Here is a 19,727-nt window from a genome sequence, read left to right as displayed (position 1 = left end):
TCCCTTCATCATCTTCTTTTGGGGTTGCTGTGGTGACATCTGTTTTCAACCATTTGCAGACTTCCGTTTGTGTAGACTTTTCTCTAGTGAGTTTTAAAATTATCTTTTAAAAAGTTTCTCCAGTTTTGCATTTACACTTTTCTGAGAAATAAACATTGGTAGGTGAAGTAATTCCTGTAATGATAATTGTGATGACACAAATATATGTTTGTTGAATGAATAGGAATTAGGGAATACTAATTTAACCCATAGCTTGCTTGATTTATTTTCAAAATATATTATGAACTGGGAAAATACAAATACTTCTTTAAAGGTACCTGTTTCTGTACCAAGAAATTAACTTGAAATAAACATGAAAATACAGAAGATGATGAACAGTTTCCAGCTGCCCCTTTCTTCATTAGTATTAACTCATATGACATTATACTTTCCTTAAAGCAAATGATTGCTTTGTAAATTTCAGTTTGGAGGATATAAACTGGGTGTTACTTACGTAGCATATTTTTGGAACAGTAGGAACAGATTTAGTAATTTGGAGTTTAAACAATTTTATTCAGAGGTTTTAATGTAGAATTTGTGTGAAAATGTAAAAGAATCCATTACTAGATTGGCTATTAATGCTATATTTCCTCTTTAACCATTCTTCTGAATACAGAACACATTTGGTTTTTACTGTTTATTTTATATTACTTATTTACAATTTTGAATTCTGATAGTAAATGAAAACTCAGATTTTCTATATTTGTTTTAATGCCATTTTGAGGTAATTAGAAAATGTTTGAGATGTTGACTTAAAACTTTGTATAATTATCTTAATTTCGTTGAGGTGGCAGTAAAGACTGTTATTACTAAATGGACAAAGTATTTTTTTCTTTAAGATTTATTTATTAGAGAGAGAGTATGTGCAGGCAAGCGTGAGTGGGTGGTGGTGGGGGAGAAGCAGAGGGAGAAGCAAACTCCTTGCTGAGCAGGGAAACCTGTCTTGGGGCTCGATCCAATCCCAGGACCCAGGGATCATGACCCGAGCCAAAGGCAGCTGCTTAACCAATTGAGCCACCCAGGCACCCCAAAACTGACAAAGTATTTTTAATTGTTTTCATTTTTAAATGAATAATTAATGAAGATGAATTAATAAAGTTAATAATTCTTAGTTATAAATCCCATAAGACAATAAAAATCTTAGGATAAAAATCCTTATAAACAAAGTTTCAAATCACTATTTTTTATTTTTGTTTTCTTTCAAGATTTTATTTGAATTCAAATTAGTTAACATGTAGTATAGTATTAGTTTCCAGGGTAGAATTTAGTGATTCATCAGTTAACCCATCCCCCCAACCCCAAATCACAATTTATTAATGGCCCATTCATGTCAACTAGTTTTTGTTATTAACAAACTTTGAATGCATAATAACCTAGCCCCCCTGTTGATACTTATTTTAGCAGGATTCATAGAAAAGTAAAGTAGATTTTTGAGTATTCATAGCTTTCATTAGAGGGTCTTCATTACCTGAGAATTACTTTCGGTTTTTTAAAAAAGTTACACTATCTGGGGCGCCTGGGTGGCTCAGTCAATTAAGCGTCTGCCTTTGGCTCTGGTCACAATCCCAGGGTCCTGGGATCAAATCCCGCACTGGGTTCCTTGCTCGGTGGGGAGGCTGCTTCTCCCTCTGCTCCCAGCTTATGCTCGCTTGTGCTCTCTGTGGCTATCTTTGTCTCTCTCTCTCAAATAAATAAATAAAATCTTTAAAAAATAAAAAGTTATACTTGCCAATTAATGATTGCTTTGTATCTTTATTAAGTACTGATATATAGTAGAGATATTTGTAATGGCAGTTAAAAAAGGTGTTACCTTATTAAAACAATTTTAAAGGAAATATTTATTTTTAAAGATTTTATTAGAGAGAGAGAGCATGAGGGGGGGAGGGTCAGAGGGAGAAACAGACTCCCCACTGAGCAGGGAGCCCCATGCAGGACTCCATCCCAGGACTCCAGGATCATGACCTGAGCCAAAGGCAGTCGCTTAACCAACTGAGCCACCCAGGTACCCTTAAACGAAAATTTGTTAGAAAACATCCCTATATAAAATCCTACCATCCTAACATAACTGTTCTTTCCATTTTCCCTTCTAGGCTTATTTATATTTGATATAAATTTATGAAAGATGAACTGAAGTCAGATGTGGACTTAATATTTTTTATTTACTAAGATAACAAGATTATTTCAAATTGGAATGGTTACCCCTGTTTCATGTAGCATACCAGTAATTTATCTATCAAAAAACGGATGTTTGATGAAATTTGTGACAATTTTTTAAAGAACAGTTTGCTCTCTTTGTTCTATAGTCAGATTTTCTTGTCACAAGAAAAATTGTTTTGATTCTTTTAAACCAGAGAGGCAGCATGGTGAGATGAAAAGAATGGGCTGTGGTATCAGAGACTTGGGTTCAGATTCTTGGATTCTTGGTCGGCTAGGTCTCATTTAGCCTTTGAGAGCCTTAGTTTAGTTTCTTTCTCTGTAGAATAGCAGTAGGCTCCTTGGGAGGATTAAAGGAAAGAATGTATGTGAAAAGTGTTTTGGGTAAAGTGGGCTTACCCACTAATATTATTACATTTCTAATTTTGAATTTTATTTTGGGACTTTATTTTGTGAAGCTGATCGATTTTGGAGAGTCTTTACAGGGTAGGGGGAAAAACAAGATGATGTGCATATTTTGAATATTGGTGAAAATTTCCTGTACCAACTTGATTTCATAAGATACTAGCATACAGGGGCGCCTGGGTGGCTCAGTCGTTAAGCATCTTCCTTCGGCCCAGGTCATGGTCCCAGGGTCCTGGGATTGAGCCCCACCCACCTTAGGCTCCCTGTTCTGTGGGAAGCCTGCTTCTCCCTCTCGCACTGCTTGTGTTCCCTCTCTCGCTATGTCTCTGTCTGTCAAATAAATAAATAAAATCTTAAAAAAAAAACGATACTAGTAAACAGTCCTTATTTATATTGAATAAAGCAAAAGATGTCTATGTTCAGATACATTTTTGCCTTATTACCTTGTATTAATAGTTATATGTCTCTTTAGGCAGGAAAGGCAGATGATGTGGTAGAATAATGGCCTTTGGGATGGGATAGATTTGGGTTCAGGTTTTTGTGAAGATTAAAAGGGATAATATATGTGAAATCCCTAGCATAGTGCTTTTCACATAATAGTTAAGTCTTTTCCTTTAACTTAATATTATACGTGGCTCTCCATTTTTTGGAGAGTTTTGACAGTTTGAAGTGAAGGGGTGTACATTTTCTGTGAAGCTGTGATTCTTCCTATTAATGCCTGAACTTACAGGGTAATGCTCTAGAAAATAAAATTCAAGTTCGAGGTGAGTTTTTGCTTTCATCTGTGATACGTAGGTGAGTTAAATTTAATATGTTATAAATTTAATCATAGTTAAATTTAATGAGTTACAAATGAGTTTGCATTCACATTAAAATGGATTATTGTACATGTTATTATAAATAGGTAAATCCTGCTCACTTGTACATCCTGCCTACTATCTCTTCAGGTAGTATAATTTAAAAGTTATATTTTCTGGGTAGAATCTAAGATCTAGAAAATGGGATATTAGGTATAGTAATTTTTTTTTTTTAAAGATTTTATTTATTCATTCATGAGAGAGAGAGAGGCAGAGGCAGAGGGAGACACAGACTCCCTGAGGAGCAGGGAGCCTGACTCGGGGCTTGATCCCAGGACCCTGGGATCATGACCTGAGCCAAAGGCAGATGCTTAACTGACTGAGCCACCCAGGTGCCCTAGGGATAGTACTTTTAGGTACTAGAAGGCTCTTTTTTTCTTTTCTTTTCTTCTTCTTTTTTTTTTTTTAAGAGAGGAAGCGGGGTAGGGGCAGAGGGAGAGAGAGAATCTTAAGCAGACTCCATGCCCAGCATAGGTCGCAATCTCAACAGCCCTGTGATCATGACCTGAGCCTAAATCAAGAGTCGGATGCTTAACCGACTGAACCACCCAGGTGCCTGAAGTCTCAAAAAATAATCATTTTAGTTAATTATGAGGGCACAAAAGGATGTACAGTACAAAGTCTCTCCCTCTCCTTTCTCCTGGCTAATCATTTCAGAGGCAACCACCATTAATCATTTTCCTAGTGTATTCTTTGAGCGATATCCCAAGGAAGAAGGTCTTGAGTCTGGATTCCAAAGTGGTTGAACACAGTGGTAAAAACTTCCTGTTGTATATTTATAGTAAAAGGTAAAAAATATCTACAGTAGTGACAAAGCTTTTAACCTTTTATTTATTTTTTTCCAAAGATTTTATTTATTTATTTGACAGAGACACAGCGAGAGAGGGAACACAAGCAGGGGGAGTGGGAGAGGGAGAAGCAGGTTTCCCGCTGAGCAGGGAGCCCGATGCGGGGCTCTATCCCAGGATGCTGGGATCATGACCTGAGCTGAAGGCAGATGCTTAACGACTGAGCCACCCAGGCACCCCAGCTTTTAACCTTTTAAAGATTTTGAAGATTTTATTTGAGAGAGAGAGAGAACACAAGTAGGGCAAGGGGCAGAGGGAGAGGGAGAAACAGACTCCCTGCTGAGTGCTGAGCCCTACTTGAGTCTCGATCCCAGGACCCTGAGATCACGACCTGAGCCAAAGTCAGAGGCTTAACCAACTGAGCCGCCCAGGTTCCCCTAACCATTTAAATTGTCTTCCTACTTTATGTCAGGTGTTAGGTGATGACCAAAACAGATACAGTCTCTATTTTTATGGTGCCTAGTAGTCTGATAGAGAAGGCAGATATTAAATAATTATAGAAATAAAACTGTGGTTATAAACACATTTACTAAGTGCAATGAAGGAAAAGAGTAGGGTGCTGTGACAGTATGTAGAAGGGACATGACCTGGAAGGGTAGGGGTAGTCCGAGTGGCCTTCTTTGAAGAAGTGGTTTTTTCTAAAGATACGAAGGATGAGTAAGAGTTTATGGGATGAAGTATGTAGAGGAGGTAGAAGGGTGTTCAAAGAGGAGGCAATGTGTGAAGAATTTGAAGTGGGATTGAGGAACTTGGAGAACACTAGTGTGACTGGGACAAGGAAAGTTTGCCAGAGTGCTGCGTAGGAGGTAGGGGCTAGATGGAATGGAGTCTTTTGCATATGATAAGTAAAGCTTTTGGTTTTATCTTAAGAGCAATGCAAAGGCAGTGAAATACTGCAAAAGAATGACTGATATGATTACATTTGTCTTTCAAAAACATTACCTGCTCTTTGAGAATAGAATAGATGGGTGGAGAGGACAGAAAGAACACATTCTTCTAGACTTGGTAGATTATGGTCCAGAGAGAGTTTGGTGTAATAGGAGTAGGAAGAAGTGGATAGAGATAGATTTAGGAAGTAAAAGAGTCAGAACTTGTTGAATGATTGGATATGAGAGAGTGAGAAAGGAAGTATCATGGATTACTCAGGTTATAATGGATGGTGATGCCATTCAGTGAGAGAGAACACTGGAAGAGTTTTGAGGGGCTGAGATCATGAGTTTGGATTTGGCTGGATTCTCATATCTGCCTCTGCATTCAGCCTGCTGGATTATGGTTTTTTTTTTTTTTTTTTAAAGATTTTATTTATTTATTTGAGAGAGAGAGACTGAGAGAGAGAGCACATGAGAGGGGGGAGGGTCAGGAGGGTTAGAGGGAGAAGCAGACTCTCTGCCGAGCAGGGAGCCCGATGCGGGACTCGATCCAGGGACTCCAGGATCATGACCTGAGCCGAAGGCAGTCGCTTAACCAACTGAGCCACCCAGGCGCCCTGGATTATGTTTTGATAGAAATATATGAAAAAATCATCCTCCACAAATGTAGTTGGAAAAGGGAGGAATGTTGTAATGATTTTTTAAACATAATTATGGGTATTCTTTGATACCCATAAAAAACCACTTCTTCAAAACTGGACAAGTGATAGTTTCTTAAGGGTTAGTTATAATGTGGATTCTGAATCATATGAATGAGCTTTTTATACCCTGTTACATAAAATATATTGGTCTCGTACTTTGAGTGGATTTTTTTTTTTAACCCATGTTTAAGCTTGTAAAATTGTGCACTGGTAATGGATTTATCAAGCTATACAGGTAATCCAGATGTTGACATATGTCATTCTATAGTATCACAAACTCACATTTGTTTAATATGAATACTGATCTCATCAGAAAAGTTTCAGTATTGGGAAGCTGTCTAGCTCATGGTGGCAAATACAAGTTTTCCAAAATTGTCATTTTTGCTTGAAAGCTTTAATGTTATCATTGGCAGTAAGTACTGTCAGTTGTTTTCCTTGAAGTGGAAGTCTTGCTTCGTTAAATTTTGAGAAAATCTTTGCCAGATTTCCAAGTCTGAATAATCACAGTTTGTCTGAAGTTCTTTCAAGTAAAAATGGTGTTGGTGAAAAAAAGTCTAGTTGAGCTCTCCAACAGTTACACAAGTGCTTTCCCTTGACACAACCATCATTCTTCAGGAGGCAGATATGCTTTATACTTACTTCCCATTTCCTGAAGTAGGTTATTAAAAAGATAGGTATTCAAGGGTTGCAATTTAGCAAAATTAATAATTTTTTTCCGTCATCAGGGTTATTCTGTAGTGAAACTGCCAGCTCCCAGCCCCCCAATGCCAGAGCTCGGCAGTGAAGAATACAGCTCCCAGTAGTACAGTTTAGTGCCCTTGCCTTGATTCCTGCTGAAACGCCAGCAGTTTCTTCCACCATTGCTTTTGCATCATGAGTGTACATGTCAGCATGGGAAGAAAGTGATTCAGAAAGAGAAAGGACAGTTGTGTTGAATTGTGGTGAGAGGTCAAGTAGGGTGAACACTGAAAGTGTCCTTTGGATTTAGCTACATTGTCAAGGACATTGATCTTAATGAGAGCTAGTGGAGTGGTGGTGAGGGGCAGGTTTGAATGGGTCCAGGAGTAAGTAGGATATGAAGAAATAGAGCCAGGGAGCATGGAAAACTTTTTCAAGAAGTTAGATTGGAATGGGGGTATGGGATTTTTGTCTTTTAAAGGTCAAAGAGATAGGAGAGAGAATATCCATAGTGTTTTGGATTCTGAGAAACTGGGAGAAAATCGGCTTCTGTTAAGACCAGTGCTTTGTAAACTTCAGTGTGCATGATGTGAATCACCTGGGGATCTTGTTAAGCTGCAAATTATGATTCAGTTGGTCTGGTGTGCTGCCCGATAGTCTGCATTTCTAGTATGCTACCAGATAATGCTGAAGCTGTGGTCAGAAAATCTTATGTTTAGGAGCAAAGCTCTGATCTGCTGGTGGAGAGATGGGTTTTATTTTAGGTAGTGTGTTCCTTGTAAAACAGGGAAGATGGAGAGATTAGATGTAGATGTTTTAGGTTTGATGGTTAAAAGTTTGAGGGATTTCTGTCTGATGACCTTTTTTCCTCCCTGAAGTAGGAGATTGAAAAGAATGATGGTATCTCGGATTGGTATGGGGAAATAATTATAATTTGCTAGGGGCTTCATAAGAGATATCCCTGTCTCCAAGCTAACAATAACCAGAGTCATATCTTAAAATATTTTTCATGGTCTTTCCCCCCCAGCTTTATTGAGTCTTAAAATAATTATTTGACTGTACCACTCTATTTTAAAAAATCTTTGGGTCTTTACCTAATGGATAAGATTCAGATGCCTTCAAAGACGTCTCTTGCGTTCTCACAGTACTACTAGATACTACTATTGTTTTTCTTTTTTTAAAATATTTTATTTATTTATTTATTTGAGAGAGAATGAGAGCGCATGTGCGTGAGCGAGAGCAAGCATGAGTGAACATGAGCAGTGGGTAGGGGCAGAGGGAGAAGCAGACTCCCTGCTGAGCAGGGAGCCAGTTGGTGCTCAGGTCTCCATCCCAGGACCCTTGGATCATGACCTGAGCTGAAGACAGCTGCTTAACCGACTGAGCCACCCAGGTGCCCCTTCTTTTGTTTTTCTATTGCTAAGCATAGTGCCTGGCATATAATAGCTAATAGCTAATAACCAGATACTGAACAAACTGAAGAAGTTATTTATGTTGTGCTTACTTTTCATTTATGCCTAAAATGCCTAAAGAAAGCATTTCTGGAGTCATGAAATTGGTTGGGGAGCATGTAAGAGGAGGAGCATTGTATTCTTCTCTGTAGTACAAACGGTGACAGATTCAGTATATATTTTCCCTACCCCCCTGCATTTATGTACCTGCTTTCTCCATATTAACTTCTGTTTTCTTCTACCCCATGGCAGAGTAATAGGGAAGTGAAAAATACTTTTTTTGATCAGCCCTACAGCTGATCCTTCCTGGGATAGAGAAAGTTCATTATTTCAAATACATATAATCCTAAAAAGTTAAGGAAGTAATTTCTGTTTACAGAAGTCAACTGTTTATGTACTTCTTTTCAGTGGACAGCAGAAAGAAGTGCTAGAAGATAAGAACCATTCTCTGTAAGGGGGGCTCATAGATGATGATCTTCAGTGAGCTTTTGTTAAGTTTACCAAAGTGCCTGTCACCTTAAAATATTAAAAAAAAAAACAACACTCTTCTTCTTCGTAGCTATAAATAATGTATACTTTGCATACTTGTTGATTGTGTCATTAGGCCTTTGAGTTCCTTAGAGCCCAGCACTGTCTTACTCATCTTTGTATCCTACCCTCCAATACCTAGCACAGTACTTGGCATAAAAAAGTTCTGTCTATTCAGTAGATAATTTGTTGAATGAATTGCAGTCAGATTTGTGTGTGTGTTTTAATTGGAGAAAGGCATGTGTACATATTGGAATTTTACTCCTTTTTCTTTGAGAGGGAAGGCCATAATTTTCAACTGCTACACCAGGAGTTATTTTGGGTTAAGCAATACAGAGAGAGACTCAAGGCTGGGAGCAGGGACAAAAATAAAAGATGAAATGGATCAAAAGAGGTTATTTATTATCTTTATGAAACCAAATTTATTAGTTTATTTAACTTTTACAGTTAAAATTTTGTTTTAGCTCTTTAATAAAGGAAATGCCCAATTTACAGACCATATTAAGGAAATATTGCCACAATAGATAACTTCCTTTATTTATTAAAGAAGTTAAATTTTATATTGTAAATCTTCAAAAATCTTGGCCTAAGTCCAAGTGATATAGTCTAGAAAAAGGGTATCGTAGTTATAGTATAAAAACTATTACAGTTCCCAAGAAAATTATTTCTCTTTGGAACCTCATGAAACTTTTTTGTTCTTGTTTTTTATTTTATTTTATTTATTTGAGAGAGAGAGTGAGCAAGAGAGAGCACGAGCAGGGGCAGAGGGAGAGGGAGAAGCAGGTTCCCTGCCGAGCAGGGAGCCCAATTCGGGGCTCGATCCCAGGACTCTGGGTTCATGACCTGGGCCAAAGGCAGATGCTTAACCAACTAAGCCAGCCAGATGTCCCTGTTCTTGTTTTAAGTTACTTATCTCTGCTTTCATCAGGGAAAGATTCTGATGTCATTGCAGTAGCATTTTGGAAACCATTGCTTAAATTTGGATTCATCTGAAGTTTCTTCTTAATCTCATTTCTGTGGTTGACTGGTCTGACAGTTCCGTATAGATGGAGTAATCTTAATGTTTCCTAATTAGGCTACTTTTAGGTCTATAAATTGGTATTATAGTATAGTACTAGGTTTAATTATATAAAAATAATTCTGCCCATAATGTAAGAGATTAATCTTTAGCAAATTTAAAAGTTTGAAAAGCTCTTTAATTATAAATAAAATTTTGTGCCATGGATGTATACTTTTAGCACTATGCAGGGAGGGCTGTGATTATCATATGCATGATACTAATTTTTTTCTTAAATTTATTTAAATTACACACAGTAAAGTTCCGAGTTTTGACAAATGCAGAGTCGTGTAACCACCACCACAATTGAAATTCAGCACTGTTCCATCATCCCAAGTTCCAGTTCCTAGAGCTGTCCCTTTGAAGTTAAATCCTTCCCCAACCCCAGTGCTTGACAACCAGTGAGTGGTCTGTTCTCTGATGCTATAGTTTTGACTTTACGAGAATGTTGTATAAGTAGAATCCCATATACATTGTGTAGTGTTTTGAGTCCGGCTTCATAAATATAGTATATTGCATTTGAGAGTCATCTATGTTGCTGTGTGTATAATAGTTCCTTTCTTTTAACTGCTGTGTAGTACCATTTTATGGATGTACCCCGTAGATGGTTTATCCATTTACCTTTTGAAAGACATTTGGTTTTCTATTTTTGGTGATTATGACCAAAGTTACTATAAACATTAGTATATAGATTTCTGTGTAAATGTGTATTTTCATTTCTTCTGCAATTGTTAGAGAAAAATCTGACAAGATGGAAAAAGTGGCAAACTGACTTCAAACTTCATATGGAAGTACAAAGGACCTACGCTAGCCAAAACAACTTAAGTTAGAGGACTAATAATACTGTATTTAAATTCCTGTTATATAGCTACAGTAATCAAAACAGTGTGGTACTGATATAAAGCAAAATGGATCGATGAAACGGAGCAGAGTTCAGAAATAGACTTATATACCGAGACACCTTATTTCTTTTCCTTTCTTTCTTTTTTTTTTTTTTTAAAGATCTTATTTATTTATTTGACAGAGAGAGACACAGTGAGAGAGGGAACACAAGCAGGGGAAGTGGGAGAGGGAGAAGCAGGCTTCCTGCGGAGCAGGGAGCCTGATGCGGGACTCAATCCCAGGACCCTGGGATCATGACCTGAGCCGAAGGCAGACGCTGAACGACTGAGCCACCCACGTGCCCCGAGACACCTTATTTCAACAGAGGTGCAAAGGCAGTTTGGAGGAAAAGGATAGTATTTTTTTATGGTGCTGGAACAATTGGTATCCATGTGGAAAAAAGAAAAAGTAACTGTGATTCATGTCCCACACCATATACAAAAATAAAATTAAAATGAATCATAGACCTAAACATAAAACCTAAAACTATAAAACCTCTAGAAGAAAATGGAGATATCCTTTGTGACCCTAGGTTAGTCAGGTATTTCTTAGGTAAACACCAAAAGCACAATCCATAAGAAAATAAATTGGTATGTTTGAACGTTTTTATAATTAATTCTTTGTGTAATAGAGGACCGTTTAGGTTATTTAATTCTTGAGTGAATTTTAGTGGTATGTCTTTCAAGGAATTGGTCTAACTAATGTGAATTAGAATTTATGGGCATAGAGTTGTTTGTAATATTCCTTTTTATCTTTTGGATGTTTGTACAGTATGTAGGGATAATTTTCCTTTTCATCTTGATACTGGTAATTTTTATGTTTTGATCAATCTGGCTAAAGATTGATCAGTTTTATTAATCTTTATAAAGTGGCTTTTGGTTTAATTCATTTTTTGTTTTTCTGTTTCAAGTTTCATTGATTTCTGCTCTTTATTAATTCCTTCTATATTGGTTTGAAATTTAATTTGCTCTTTTTTTTTCTAGTTCTTAGGTGGAAGCTTAGGTTACTGATTTGAGACCTTGTCTAATATAAGCATTTAATACTATAGATTTCTCTTTTCTGCTTTAGTTGATGTTATACATTCATTTTCATTTGGTTCAAAATACTTAAAAATTTTCTTTGGAAGTTTCTTTTTTACCCTTGTGTTATTTAGAAGCGTGTTGCTTAATTTAGAAATATTTGGGTATTTTCCAGATATTTTTGTGTCACTATTGTGGTCAGATAATATACTTTATTATTTAAATTAATTATTTTAAATCTCTTAAGGTTTATATTATGGCCCATTATATGGTTTAGTTTTGGTGAATCATTCACATGCACTTGAGAAGAATGTATATTTTGCTCTTGTTTGGGAGGAATGTTCTGTAAGTGTCAAATTAGGTCAGGTTGATTGATAGTGGTGTTCAGTCTATATCCTTGTTGATTTCTATTTGTTTTATAGGTTACTGAAAGAGAGATGTTGAAGTCTCCAAGTCTCCAAGTGTAATTGTAGATTTATCTATTTCTTTTCAGTTATCTCAGTTTTTCATTTTGAAGCCTTGTTAGATGACTTTAAAAGGATTGTTAAGTTTTCTTGGTGAATCAATGCTTTATCATTATGAAAACTCTCTTTTTAGCTCTGGTAATTTTCCATGTTCTGAAGTTTATTTTGTCTTACATAACTATGGCCACTTAAGCTTGCTTGCTTGCTTGCCTTTTTCTCTCTCTCTTTTTTTTTTAGGATTTTTTTTTTTTTTAAAGATTCTGTTTATTTATTTGACAGAGAGACACAGCGAGAGAGGGAACACAAGCAGGGGGAGTGGGAAAGGGAGAAGCAGGCTTCCCGCTGAGCAGGGAGCCCGATGCAGGGCTCAATCCCAGGACCCCGGGATCATGACCCGAGCCGAAGGCAGACGCCTAATGACTGAGCCACCGAGGCACCCCTTTTTTAAAGATTTTATTTTTAAGTAATCTCTGTACCCGACATGGGGCTCGAACTCACAACCCCAAGATCAGCAGTCCCATGTTTTCACTGACTGAGCCAGCCAGGTGCCCTTCAGGCTTTCTTTTGATAGTATTTGTTTGATCTATCTTTTTCCATCCTTTCAGTTTTAACCAATCTATGTTATTATATATAATGTGGGTTTCTTGCAGACGGTACATGGTTGGCTTGTGTTTTTTTAATCCAGCCTGGTTTGTTTTTTTTTAGTCCAACCTGACTGTTTTTAATTGGTGAGTTTAGACCATTTACATTTAATGTAATTTTTGGTGTGTTTGGATATATGTCTAACATTTTACTTTTTGTTCTCTTTTTTTCTGTTCTTTCCTGCCTTTCGAATTACTTGAATATTTTGTAGCATTCTATTTTAACTTGCTTGTTGGTTTTTGGCTCTCTTTATATTTTTTTAATGGTTGCTCTGGGAATTAATTAAGATTAATTACTTAACTAAGAGTTAGTGTTTTACCATTTAAAATGAAGAAACCTTACAACTATGTAGATCCCTTTATCTTTTGTTGTTTTAAATCTACATACATGGAAAATACCAAGATGCAATCTTAAAATTTTCACTTTCAAAAGTCAGTTTAAGAGGAGAAAAATAATCTATTATATTTACCTACATATTTATTATTTCTGTTGCTCTCCCTTCATTCCTGAAGTTCCATGTATGTCTCTGGTATCATTTTCTTTAACTTTGAAGAACTTTCTCAGCATTTCTTTTTCTTTTTCTTTTTTTCTAAGATTTTACTTATTTATTTGAAAGAGAGGGCAGAGAGAGAGAGAACATGGGGCAGACTCTCCTCTGAGCAGGGAGCCTTATGGGCTGGATCCCAGGATTCTGGGATCATGACCGAGCCGAAGGCAGACACTTAACCGACTGAGCCATTCAGGTGCCCTTTTCTTTCATTCTTTCTTTTTTTTTTTTTTTTTTAAAGGTTTTATTTATTTATTTGACAGAGAGAGACACAGCAAGAGAGGGAACACAAGCAGGGGGAGTGGGAGAGGGAGAAGCAGGCTCCCCGCTGAGCTGGGAGCCCGATGCGGGCCTCAATCCTAGGACCCTGGGATCATGACCTGAGCTGAAGGCAGATGCCTTACGACTGAGCCACCCAGGTGCCACTCTTTTTTTTTTTTTTTTTTTTAAAGTAGGATCCACACCCAGCATGGAGCCCAATAATGGGGCTTCAACTCAGGACCTGAGCTAAGATCAAGAGTTGGACGTTTAACCGACTGAGCCACCCAGGCTCCCCTTTTTAACATTTCTTTTTTTTTTTTAAGATTTTATTTATTTATTTGAGAGAAAGAGAGAGCAGGAGGAGGGAGAGGGAGAAACAAACTCTTCACTGAGCAGGGAGCCTGATGTGGGGCTTGATCCTGGCACTCCGGGATCATAACCTGAGCTGGGCAGACGCTTAACCGACAGAGCCACCCAGGCGCTCCCCTCTTTAACATTTCTTTTAGGGAAGTCTGCTGGTGATTAATTCTCTTAGTTTTTCTTCATTTGAGAATGTCTTTATTTTGTATTTGTGCTGTGAAGGTATTTTTGCTGGATATAAAATTCTGGGGTGACAATTCTTTTCAGCACTTTAAAGATACTGTTCCATGGTTTTCTGGCCTTTATGGTTTCTGATGAGAAATCTGCATTTATTCTGACCTTTGTTTCTTTGTGTTGCTTTTCCTCATGCTGCTTTTAAGATTTTTTAAAAAATTTACCTTTGTGGGGATTTTTGCTATTTGATTGTGATTTGCCTGTGCCTGGTTGTCTTTGAATTTGTCTTAATTGAAGTTTGCTGAGCTCTTGAATCTGTATGCCTTTCACCACATTTGGAGCAGTTTTTGGCAAATCTATCTTCTACAGCCATTTTCTTTTCTCCTTTTCTTCTGGGACTCCAGTGGCACAAATGTCACACTTTTTGATGTGTTCCTGCAGATACCTAACACTGTTTACTTTTTTCTCCCAGTCTTTTCACTCTGTTTTTCAGATTGGGTAATTTTTATTACCTGTCTTCAAGCTCACTGACTATCTTTTATGGCTTTTGAGCCCATTTAGTGAGGTTTTCCCCCCACTCACATATTGTACCTTTTCTTTCTTTCTTTTCTTTCTTTCTTTCTTTCTTTCTTTCTTTCTTTCTTTCTTTCTTTTTCTTTCTTTCTTTCTTTCTTTAGATTTTATTTATTCATTTGAGACAGAGAGAGCACAAGCAGGGGGAGATGCAGAGGGAGAGGGAGAAGCAGACTCCCCACTGAACAGGGAGCCTGACGTGGGGCTTGATCCCAGGACCCTGGGATCATGACATGAGCTGTAGGCAGATTCTTAACCATCTGAGCCACCCAGCACCCCTGTACTTTTTATTTCTAAAACTTTCATGTGATTCTTTTTTATGCTTTCTATTTCTCTGTTGAAAACTTCTGTTTCCAATCATTTCAAGAATGTTCACATTTACCTCATAGGGTATAGTTACAATAACTAATTGAGAATCCTCTCTCATAATTTTTTCTTTTTTTTCTTTTCTTTTTTTTGCTTTGCTTTGCTTTGCTTTGGTTTCCTCCCCCCCCCCCCCATAATTTAACATCGATTGTCTCAGGCTTGTATCTGTTGACTGCCCCCTTTTTTTTTTCCCCCCAAGGAGGCTCCCTGTGTATTGTGGAGCCCAATGTGAGGCTTGAACTCACGACTCTGAGATCAGGACCTGAGCTGAGATCAAGAGTCAAATAGATGCTCAACCGACTGAGCCACCCAGGCACCTGACTGTCTTTTTCTTGAGTTGGATAGATCAGATTGTACTGATTCTTTGTGTTTCACGTTTTTTTATGGCTCCATGCCCTACGTGGGGCTTGAACTCATGACCCTGAGATTGAGAGTCACATGCTGTCCTGACTGAGTCAGCCAGGCACCCCTGTTTCAAGTTATTTTGGATTTTATCTTAGATATTTGGGATATTGTGAGACTCTGGGTTTTATAACAATCCTCTGGAGATAATGTTGATTTTGTGTTGGCATGCAGTCATTCTGGTTAGATTTAGATTGCAAGTTCTATCTTGCCCTCTGTGGGTGGTGGTTCCAGTGTTAGTGATTTTGTAGCTTTTGTCACGGTGTTTGGGTCTACTCTGTACATGTGTCATTCAGAGTATAATCTGGGACTTGGTGGTGGATTATATCATAGTTCAGTTGTCAAAGTCTTTGCTGCTGTTTTTCAGCTCTGTCCTTCACAGAGCAGTTTGGAGGCGAGCTTAGGACTTGTGTTGGGGATCCTTTTTTGCTCTTTCTTTTCTGAGATTTCCCCTATCTTTTGGCTACCTGGAGCCCTTTTTTTACTGGTGTTCTAGCTAGAAAACTGGGGCTTTCGTGATGTTATAGCTACATTTCTTCCCACCTACCTCCCCCTCCACTCTTTTTCTCCCTTGTGCTGGGACTAGACTAGACTGCCCCCAAGGTGAAAGTAGTGAGAGAAAAAGAGAAGATAACAGGATTCTTCTCATGCTCTTTTGACCATACGGGCTCCTTTTCTTAGTTCCCAGTTGTTTCCAGCGCCTTAGACGCTCATGCCGTCTTTACTGCACTATGCATGTGTCACTCAGGGTTTAGTGTGAGGCTTAACTCTGAGGCTAGCCTTGGGAGCCAGGCAGGGAATAAGAAGCCCCAGGATTTCTCCCCACACTCTCTGACTCACAGACACCCTCTTTCTTGGTTTTCTCTGAGTTTATGTTCTGTGTTCCTGCTACATAGTTTGAAGACTTGACCCATCAACGGATCAAACCAGAAAAGAAAAGAGGAAAGGAAAAAAGCCCCTGAAACTCACTTCCATCATGGGTCCTTACTTAGTTTTGACTTCCTTCCCCCGTCCATCTTCTGTGTACTTTTCAGAGTCCTCAGATAGTTGCTTTTTTTTGTCCAAGGTTTTTGTTTGTAATCATTAGGAGAAATAGGCTATAATAAACTTACTGTAGTTGACTTGCCCCAAACTTTAAATTTATTTTCTGGGAATTGCAAAATGCACTTGTTTCAGAAATTTGGAAAAATCAGAAAAGCTTAGAGAATGAGAAGTTTAGAGAATGAGAAATTTGGAAAAATCAGAAAAGTTTAGATAAGTTTTTAGAGAAATTACCTGTAATTGCATTATCTAGTAATAAGTCATTTTAACTTTTTCCTTTAGTTTTTTCTCTGTATATTTTAACACGGTGAACACCGTAATGGATATGGTTTTTTTTTTACCTAATATTTTTATTAAACAATATTTGTATCACAATATGTTTTTAGTAAGTACCTCCATAAAACCTGTATAATCTGTCATATGGATGTGTCATATACTTAATCATGCCCTTGTTATTAGATACATGGTTCATGTCACTGTGACCATCTTTGTATATACATTTTTGCCTGATAACTTTTTTGAGCTCTTGACTTAACAGTTCATATAAGAGGAAATCAAAGTTTTCTTAATCTGTTTCAGATAATATTTAATTATTTTTTGAAGTCTGACCCAGTGTGTTTGTTTATAATTATCTTCTTATAACCATCTTCAAAATGGTATTGATTTTGATAGAGGACCTTGTGATTTTTGATTCTTTTGAACTTTAGAGTTCATTGTAGGAAAATTTAATTGCAGGTAGTGTAATAAGTTTTCAGTCCTTGGAGGAATGAATGAGTAAGTTAGTGAATTTTGATTTTTATATTTTAAGGGAAAATGGAACGGAGATTTTTTTTTTTTTAAGATTTTTTTTTTTTTTTAAAGATTTTATTTATTTATTTGAGAGAGAGAATGAGATAGAGACAGACACAGCATGAGAGGGAGGAGCGTCAGAGGGAGAAGCAGACTTCCTGCTGAGCAGGGAGCCCGATGTGGGACTCGATCCCGGGACTCCAGGATCATGACCTGAGCTGAAGGCAGTCGCTTAACCAACTGAGCCACCCAGGCACCCTTTTTTTTTAAGATTTAAGATTTTATTTATTTGCGAGAGAGAGAATGAGAGACAGAGAGCATGAGAGGGAGGAGGGTCAGAGGGAGAAGCAGACTCCCTGCTGAGCAGGGAGCCCAATGTGGGACTCGATCCCGGGACTCCAGGACCTGAGCCAAAGGCAGTCGCTTAACCAACTGAGCCACCCAGGCACCCTGGAATGGAGATTTTAAAATGATGCTAATATATGCCCAGCATAGTTTTGTATCTGCCTCCATTGTGTGTTCATATGGAAATAAGGTCTGTATTAGAAATACAGAAATAAAATATGAATGATTGAATTTATTTTGGAGTAAATTTTTCGTGATTCTAATTAGAGATTCTCTATAGCCTGAAGTGCTTGTCTGTGTGTATATGCATACAGCTTTAGGTTCTCCTGTATTTTCTTGGTGGGGATTTGAAGAATTCTGTGTTTAATTTTAAAAGTATATTAATTCGGGGCGCCTGGGTGGCTCAGTCGTTAAGCGCCTGCCTTCGGCTCAGGTTGTGATCCCAGGGTCCTGGGATCGAGCTCCGCATCAGGCTCCCTGCTCCGCGGGAAGCCTGCTTCTCCCTCTCCCACTCCCCCTGCTTGTGTTCCCTCTCTCGCTGTGTCTCTCTCTGTCAAATAAATAAGTAAAATCTTGAAAAATAAATAAAAGTTTATTCTTGGGGCACCTGGGGGCTCAGTCAGTTAAGTATCTGCCTTTGGCTCAGGTCATGATCCCAGGGTCCTGGGATGGAGCCCTGGGTCAGGCTCCACGCTCAGCAGGGAGCCTGCTTTTTCCTCTCCCTCTGCCTGCTGCTTCCCCTGCTTGTGCTCTGTCTCTGTCGTTAAATAAACAAACAAATAAATAAAATCTTTAAAAAAAAAGATAAGAAGAGGGAAAATACCCCTAATCGACAACTGAAGAGACAGCTTTATTTTTTTAATTTTCTTTAAAGATTTTATTCGTTTATTTGACAGAGAGAGACATAGCAAGAGAGGGAACACAGCAGGGGGAGTGGGAGAGGTAGAAGCAGGCTTCCCGCCAAGCAGGGAGCCTGATGTGGGGCTCGATCCCAGGACTCTGGGATCATGACCTGAGCCGAAGGCAGACGCTTAACGACTGAGCCACCCAGGCGCCCTGAAGAGACCGTTTTAAGGTATTACCTGTGTATATTAAAATGGCTGCTGTTTTTTTATTTTTAATTTTTTTAAAGATTTTATTTATTTGGCAGAGAGAGACATAGCAAGAGAGGGAACACAAGCAGGGGGAGTGGGAGAGGGAGAAGCAGGCTTCCCGCCGAGCAGGGAGCCCAATGTGGGGCTCTATCCCAGGACCCTGGGGTCACGACCTGAGCTGAAGGCAGACGCTTAACGACTGAGCCACCCAGGCGCCCCTTTTTTTTTTATTTTAAAGATCTATTTATTTATGTGTGAGAGAGAGAGAGTGTGTGTGAGTGTTGGGGGAGGGTTGGAGAGAGAGAAGGCAGATGCTTAACCGACTGAGCCACCCAAGTGTCCCAATACACAGCTTAAAAAGCTACTAAGATATATACACTAAAATTTGGAGGAAAAAGAATTCCACTAAAACATTTAGAGTATTACCTTTTGTGTTATCTGTAGCCCATTTAAAGCTTAGTTTGTGCAGAGAAGTTAGAATAATGTATTTTATGTCGTATAATTGAGATTTCTACTAAATGTAAGTCATAGTCTTTCATATTTTAAGTGTTGATAAAATATAAAGGATATTATTGGTACCTCACAAATTCTGCTTTTGATTATATAGCAGGCGTTAGACTATTCATAGGCGGTAAGGAGAACTAAAGTTAGTTAGTTCAGTATGGTGCCAGTATACTGAGCTAAGTGTTAAATATATATAATTTTATTTAATTTTCATATCATCCATATGAAGTTGGTATTTTTTAGATATTATCTTTGCTTTACAAATGAGGAAACAGGACCACAAAGGTTACAAAGTTTTTGTATGTTTTATCCTTATCTGTTAAACCCCAGATCACCACTTGTTCTAATAAAACATTAATTGAACAATGTCCCTGGCCTTCAGGACATTTTAATGTAAATAAGGAAATAAAGTGGTAGATTAAATAGTGTGGGCACTGTTTGTATGAGGTTTTAGGAACATGAAAGTACCACTTAGTGATTTGGGGAGGTTAGGGAAGGTTTTACAGAGCAGTTGATGTTTGAGCTGAGTATTGAATAGGAATTTTTTTTTTTTTTTTAAGATTTTATTTATTTATTTGACAGAGAGATAGTGAGAGCAGGAACACAAGCAGGGAGAGTGCGAGAGGGAGAGGCAGGCTTCCCACGGAGCAGGGGTCCTGTTGCGGGGCTCTGTCCCA

General features: G+C 38.0%; 1 protein-coding gene across 6 annotated transcripts in view; it reads left to right on the top strand.

Moving 5' to 3' along the window:
* The window catches only part of HECTD1 (HECT domain E3 ubiquitin protein ligase 1), an 86,597-nt gene that overhangs the window by 1,716 nt on the left and 65,154 nt on the right, over positions 1-19,727 (top strand). The gene's annotated exons all lie outside the window — the stretch shown is intronic.

Source organism: Phoca vitulina, unplaced genomic scaffold, assembly GCF_004348235.1.
Source record: "Phoca vitulina isolate PV1807 unplaced genomic scaffold, GSC_HSeal_1.0 scaffold7, whole genome shotgun sequence".
Classification (NCBI taxonomy): domain Eukaryota; kingdom Metazoa; phylum Chordata; class Mammalia; order Carnivora; family Phocidae; genus Phoca; species Phoca vitulina.
This window is presented reverse-complemented; position numbering and strand designations above follow the sequence as displayed.